Genomic DNA, 8,145 nt, shown 5'->3' on the forward strand with positions numbered 1-8,145 from the left:
CCCTCACGGCCCCCCTCCTGGACCCCCTGCAGTTTGCATACAGAGCCAACAGGTCTGTAGATGACGCCATCAACATGGCCCTACACTTCATCCTGCAGCATCTGGACTCCCCAGGAACCTACGCCAGGATCCTGTTTGTGGACTTCAGCTCTGCCTTCAACACCATCCTTCCAGACCATCTCCGAGACAAGCTTTCCCAGATGAATGTGCCTGATCCCATCTGCCGGTGGATCACTGACTTCCTGTCGGACAGGAAGCAGCATGTGAGGCTGGGAAAGAATGTCTCGGACTCCCGGACCATCAGCACCGGCTCCCCTCAGGGCTGTGTTCTTTCTCCCCTGCTCTTCTCCCTGTACACCAACTGCTGCACCTCCACCCACCAGTCTGTCAAGCTAATCAAGTTTGCAGATGACACCACCGTTATTGGGCTCATCTCGGACGGGGATGAGTCTGCCTACAGGAGGGAGGTTGAACGTCTGGTGTCTTGGTGCAGCCACAACAACCTGGTGCTGAATGCCCAGAAGACAGTGAAGATTATTGTGGACTTCAGGAAGCACACAGCCCCACTCCCCCCCATCATCCTGACTGACACCCCCATCACCTCTGTGGACTCATTCCGCTTCCTGGGTACCACCATCACTCAGGACCTGAAGTGGGAGCCCACCATCACCTCCGTCATCAAGAAAGCCCAGCAGAGGATGTACTTCCTGAGGCAGCTGAAGAAATTCAACCTGCCAACACGGACGATGATGCAATTCTACACCGCAATCATCGAGTCCATCCTCACCTCCTCCATCACCGTGTGGTACGCTGGAGCCACCATCAGGGACAAACAGAGACTGCAGCGTGTTGTGCGCTCTGCTGAGAAGGTGATTGGCTGTAGACTCCCATCTCTGCAGGACCTGTACACCTCCAGGACACTGGGGCGTGCAGCTCGGATCTCAGCTGACCCTTCTCACCCTGGACACAGTCTGTTTGACCTGCTCCCCTCAGGCAGGAGGCTCCGGTCCATTCGCACCAGAACCTCTCGCCATAAGAACAGTTTCTTCCCCTCTGCTGTTGGACACATGAACAATAAACGTACGACTGTTCCCACCACTAACACATGACCCTACGCTGTGTTCACTGCATCATTCCATGTTTTGGCACTGATCACCACCTGCACTCATGTATATATCTTTCTACGTAGCACTTTTAATTCTTATTCTTACTTTTATTTTTTCATGTCTATTTAAGCGCAATTTATGACAGTATGTTTGCACTGAAGCACCGCAGCAATTTCCTAATGTTGTAAACCTGCTCAACATTTGGCAATAAAACCCTTTCTGATTCTGATTCTGACACATACCACTTAGAATTAAGGTCAAAAAGTTCTATCTTGGTCTCATCAGACCAGAGAATCTTATTTCTCACCATCTTGGAGTCCTTCAGGTGTTTTTTTTTTTTTTTTTAGCAAACTCCATGTGGGCTTTCATGTGTCTTGCACTGAGGAGAGGCTTCTGTCGGGCCACTCTGCCATACAGCCCTGACTGGTGGAGGGCAGCAGTGATGGTTGTGATGTAACACTGGATGTAAAACATTGATAAATCATCTTATGTATGCAGATGACGTGGTTGTTTTTAGTCCAAGCAGTGCTGGGTTACAGGAGCTTCTTAATATCTGTACTGAGTATGGTGTGCAATATGATATAAAGTACAATGCTGTTAAAAGTGGTGTTTTGATATATAGAACCAAGCAGGACAAACAGCTAAATTTGCCTGTTTAAACTGTCCCAAAAACTCTTGAAGTTCATAAAAAGGTGAAATACCTCAGTCGCTTTATTACTGATCAAATAAATGATGACGATGACATATACAGACGACAGTGTAAGCTCTATGTGGAGGCAAATACTATTGCACCTAAATTCAGCTCTCGTGCACTTCTAGTTAAAGTGGTTTTGTTTAAAGCAGCGGTTCTCAAACTGGTGGTACTTTTAAAGATTAAATAATATACCATTGCGGAGGTATGCAAAGACGACACAAAAGTTCCCAAGGCTCTTCTGGGAGCCGGAGTCGACCAGAAAACGTCTCCCCGAGCGTGAGTCCTCTATGAAGAGCAGCCTTTCCTGATCGCGGCCGCTAGAGGGCGCTGGCGGGCTCATTTCCCTGGGCAAAGGCACTGTCACGCAGATGATAAAAACACAGCCCTTTCCACTGTGCTGCTGTGCTGCGCAATGAGAATCCTTTGTACGATACCTAGAGCGGGTAGTGCCAGTCAGATATTTGTAGCTGTGGGTGTTTGGACTTTTTAGAGCACGTTTAAGAAAGTTAATGTTCAATTTTAGAGAACGACTGGATGGCTCTAGTAACAGTATAATTTTAGAACCCACAGATCCGACAGCGAGTGGGTCCCGTTAATCATCCAGTCGGAGAGCATTAAGCATTAGTTGAAGTGTTTGTGTATTTATCGATTTTTTTCTAAGTAATTGTGTATTTTATGTATATTTTGGTTTTATATTTTTACAAATGTTTAATATTTTTTAATATTTTTATTAAGGTTTATAAATTGTGTTTTGTCTTGTTTTTTATGGACATAAAGTCTGGCAATAAAGATTGAATTGCAAGATCTATTTCATTTTTACCCCTCAACTGGAAAAAGGCTGATGGGGTGTTAGCATTACCCCACCATGCAGAACGGTGGTCAAGGCTGGACTGGGACAAAAAATCGGCCCGGGCATTTTGACTAGAGCCCGGCCCACCAGGATAAAGATTGAAAATGTGACGTCATTCAGGGATAAAACCGCAAAGGATTCTGGGAACTTGTGGCAAGAGGTACTAGCGCACGCAGGCTTTCAATTGAACTCAGTTACACAGCGATAAAAAGAAACCCAAAAAATGGCAAGAAGCTGTTGTATTATTAACTGCAATAGCCGGTCGCATGACAGCCACGGGAAGCCGACGGGTAAAGAGATCTTTTTTTTTTTATCTGATTAAGTCGTTGAAGAGAAATTTTTAAGCCATGTTTCCGAAGTAAGAGCCGACAGATGGTCTGGATATACCAAATATAACGTCCCAGAACACTCCAGCTCACATGTTAGTCTGCTCCAAGCATTCCCACAAAGGTCAGAGTTTTTTAGTAGTTAATACGTCATTTTTCTTAACATAATTGGTGATATAGGTTACAAGCAAGTCTGGCGCTGAACAGAAATTGTCGCGCTATGCTCCTTTATTTATTGTGTTTATTGTGCATAAATAGTGAATTGTCCTGACACAATATTGCGTTTCGTTTCTGTTATAACCATGGTACACTGACAAAACCATATACTTTTATTCACAGGATAAAACAGTTGTTTTGTATCACTAATTGTCCATTGCGATTACAACATACAATATTACTGTCACTGCTACATTTCTGTAATGCTACTGTAACCGGTTTCTGCTTCATCCCGCTGCAACAGTTCGGCCCAAACAGACTCCTCGACTCTGCGTTGTGTAGTGTTTTTAAAAAGACAAGGAGTCTCTGATCGATCGTTGCCACTTTATTTCCTGAATGGAAACAACGGTGTATTATCAGTGCACAGGCTCGCCATACACCACTCCGCACAGCACACTCTCGTATGGCTACGGCAGACTGGCAGCGATTACTGCAGCAATATTACAATTTCTAATATACAATAAAATAACAGCAACAACAAATGATGTACCTGAATGGAAACAACGGTGTATTATCAGTGCACAGGCTCGCTACACACCACTCCGCACAGCACACTACGGCAGAACATCTCATTAGCATTCCGCTTTAGCATACAGTTTCACACATTAATAAACAGTGTTGGTCAAGTTACTTGAAAAAAGTAATCAGTAATTAATTACTGATTACTCCCCCCAAAAAGTAATCCCGTTACTTTACTGATTACTTATTTTCAAAAGTAATTAATTACTTAGTTACTTAGTTACTTAGTTACTTTTTAAAAACACGATTTACAACCTGAAGAGGTGATAAAGTGATAGATCTTTCAGCCCAATTCTACTTTTTCTACATAATCCATCATACAAAATGTAATCAAATGGAAAAGTCTCTTTTTTTAACTTGTTTTATCAGTTTTAATCTTTTAACTTTATGCATCAAGCAAAACATTTAATTATATGCAACATTCTCTGACTTGAATAAATTAGTTTAACATTTAAACTTATTTTCTACACATTCCAGCACATAAAATAAAATATTTTTTGTGTTTTCACTCACTCTTTCAAACAGATGCAAGTAAAACACAGCAGAAAATAAATAAAGTCAAAGACTCAGCGGTCCTGTTGCTCTATTTTCACCTGTAAAGCAGGAGCAGGGTAGGCGGAGGGTTACCCTGGTGCAGGTGTGCTGCGGTCAGTTGAAGAATCCGCGCGAGTGTCTCTGTGAATTTCCCATCACGTCGTAGCTACTCGGTGCTTGCTCGGAAGTTTAGGGGGTTTTTTCGCTGTAAAAAGAAGTTTTCTTCCCACGCACGATGGACGCTAATGTTTTTGTCACTTTTTATGGAATCAAACTCAAAGTAAGGTCAGTACTTCCACACTTTAAACGCTGCACGCTCATACTCTCTCCCGCACTCGATATATTATCCATTGTTGATCTGCACACAGCTGCTGTCACCAACGTCGCACTTGCTTACGTCACTGTCATGAGACATTCTCGCAAAAAAAATCACGGTTTTAGTAACGCAGTAACGCAGCGTTCCTACGGGAAAGTAACGGTAATCTAATTACCGATTTTGCAATAGTAATCCCTTACTTTACTCGTTACTTGAAAAAAGTAATCAGATTACAGTAACGCGTTACAAGTAACGCGTTACTGCCCATCTCTGTTAATAAACAAATGAAAAGTACATAAAACTGGTGTTGGACATGTGTCCACTAAGCACTTATTACACTCGGTGCTCGTCAGCTAATCAAACATGTTTTATGTGTCTGTACTACTTAGCTATATTGTGTGCGGAACAATACAACTCACCTCTCGTATGGCTACGGCAGACTGGCAGCGATTACTGCAGCCAGCCTCACCTAACCAGCCACACTGAGAGGGGGGGCGCTGTTTCCCCATGACACTGATATTTGTGGCAAGTGGAATAATACCAGATAAACACTGTTACACTACCAGAAATTATTTCCACTACTAATTAATTACCGTTGAGCTCAAAGGTCCTATTAATAAACTGTTAATGAATGTGTATTTATGAAGACGATTTGTGAGACTGGTAAACTTATGATATGTACAATAGTCTTTCGTTCTACACGGTGCATTTCAAGGTCCTGTACCCATCCGTCAGTAAACTGTACCTGGGCTTGTTGCAGTGACCTGAAGTTACTAAACTTCACGAGTGTGTGCACTCACTCCAAGAAGCGTATAATTATAAATCTGAGCGTGGTGAAAGTTGGGCAGCACGCTGACGTCTTTTGTTCACTCTTTCACTCCTTTGATTTTTTCCTCGTATCTTTTCTTTGTCTTTTCGTCGAGTCTGTCTTTGTACGGACCGGCATTGTTCTCCTTTTGTTTTGTACATTCCTTTTTTGTGCGGCAAAGAAAAAAAAAGAAGGTATTGGAACCGGAGAATGAACGTTTTGCGGTGCTGCAAATGTTTGCATTTGATGCGGTACTTGGATTGTTTTGCCACGGGTTCCCGGCATGCAATGCGCGAAAATCACGTGATTGCTAAACAAGGGGGAGGGTGCATCCAGCCTCCTCGGCTGTAATTGGTCCAGCCCAGAGTCGATCATGACCAATTGGCCAATCCAACACCTTTCATTATATATACCCTTCCTAAAAAAAAAAAAAAAAAAAAAAAAAAATCCATCGGCCCATAAAAACAAAAAATCGCCAGCGGCCCAGCGGGCAAATACCCGGTATGCCCGATGGCCAGTCCAGCTATGACGGTGGTGATGACACCCAACTTTGTGAACACGATGACTCAAGAAAAAGGAGATGTAGGGTTTTCAAATGGATCTACTGAAAGTCTCTGACAATTTTGAAAATCTATTACCTCAACCTCAACCTGAAGATGAAGGTCGAGGTTATAGATTTAGACTATATAGACTTTGTCGAGTTATTGTGTTTACAATGTTATTGTTGGTTTTGACAATCTGGGGAATGTTTTTAAAACATCCTCCCAACCATTTTTTTAATCTAAAGTGAACTTTCCCCTAACATCAGGAAAACCTTCTACACACAACGTTTAGAAAACGTTAGCTGAAGTGGGGTAGTGAACAATCCCCGAACGCTCCCTTGTTTGCTGGGATCTCACCTAGAATTAATACTGTAGGTGTATCTATTGAAAATCTCACATGAGATGTCAGTAACTTTGACCTCACGGTCAATCTTGTGAATGTGATGTTTGAGAAAGATTATTTTTTAACCTGCTTTTTGTATCACTCAGCAGCTTTCACAATATGAAAGGGAGAGCTGTGAGTGGAGTCACTCTGAAGTGGAGAGCAGTCGGATGGAGAAGTCTTCCATAAAGGGGGGAATGATGACAGAAAGAAAACTGGCCTGTTAAATTTAAAGCCAGCTTTGCTTCTGTTCATAAAAACACTTTGGCTTGATGTTTTGTGTAAATGAAGCTGCTGTTTAGTGCAGTCTGACTCTGCTTCAACTTTCTGTTCATGCAAATGATGCTGCGAATAGTTCCTGCCTCAGTAAAAGGAAAAACAAATTTCCAAAAAAAAATTTCTTTGGCGCTTTGTTAGAAAGAAAGATTGCATATTCCTGATAACACGACACACGGGACTGCAGTTTATTCAGATAAAGGTACTTTGAACTGCTCTGTTTCACATCTGTTTGCCACAGCAGATAGCTCCACACAATCTTTAGCAGATTTAACTTATACTTCCCGACGCAACCCAAAAGGGATTTGTGTCTCGTCTTGAAGAACACATCTTTATTATAAAGTTAATGTGGCCACTTGTCCTAAACCAGTCTGTCGTTAAGCTGGTATGCTTTAAGTGAATGTGGGAGGAAGGGTGGGAGTGGGACTCCGTGCAGTTCTGAGCTTCAGACACTTCATAAACAACATTTAGTGAATTTTGCATTAATTTCTATAATTTCTGCATCCAATGCAATGCCTTTATCTATGGAAAGATAAGATGCTCTATAACATGTAAGGCCAGAATATCTTGCTACATCTATCAACAGTGACATCATCTCCACACATTTTGGTTTCCATCATCGTGTTACAAATTATTCTTAGTTTCATCGGTGCAAGATCTGAGGAATTTTTGGGGGGCTCTTTTAGATATTTCCTGGCAAAGTTTAATCTAGCCTTCCTGTTTTTTCGTTTATATCTTCTTGTAAACTTTCTGTATGAAGACAATTATACCTACTTCCCCGAGAGATTGAATGAGTGAACAGGCCTCTCTGGGCCATGATTTTACCCATAAATTGTCCAATTACTTTTGATCCTCTGAAAATGACTGAATTCAAAAGTGACTGATTTATGAAATTTGATCTTCAAAAACCAGTGTCGTGAGCAGCAGTGGCACAGGTTTCTTGTCATGATGAAACAAATGGGGAAAAAAAGAAGGAGCTCCAATATTAGGACTTTTATTTATTTGTTCAAAAAGACAAAGAAAAGGTTTGGTTACTAAACAAACAATGCCTGTGTTTAGAGGCATTGTTTAGGGGAATTTAGCATCCAGAACAAACTTCAGCTGATTACTGAAACGTATCTTCAAACACTGTAGATGCGTGATATTTGTGCAGAAGGTTTTCAACATGAGCCCAGATCTTACCGAAACATGTTTGAGTTTTACTGAGGAATTCATCACTGGTGTGAAAACAAAATATGTTCTGGAAATACTACAAATCACATTATTTTATGCTACGGTGGATACATCACAAGTAATTTGAGGTTAAGGCTCTTGCCCAAGGATACTTTGACAGATTCACAGAAGTCAAGGACTGAACCTCCCACCTTCTAACTGGCAGATGACCTGCTCTATCAGCTGAGCCACAACTGCTCTATAAGACGGTCAGGATGCACACAGTGAAGCATCTGATGGTAAAATGTTAAAACATTTAACTTAATCTTTCTAATGCCTTTTAAATGTTTCCTTTAACTGATTCATCAGTCATATCTTTTGTTTTAGGTCATTCTTTGGTTCAATCAAATAATGAAAATAAAAA

The sequence above is a fragment of the Copadichromis virginalis genome, linkage group LG5 (assembly GCF_057382275.1).
Source record: "Copadichromis virginalis isolate Kocher_CV1m ecotype Utaka linkage group LG5, C_Virginalis_male_GT1.1, whole genome shotgun sequence".
NCBI lineage: Eukaryota > Metazoa > Chordata > Actinopteri > Cichliformes > Cichlidae > Copadichromis > Copadichromis virginalis.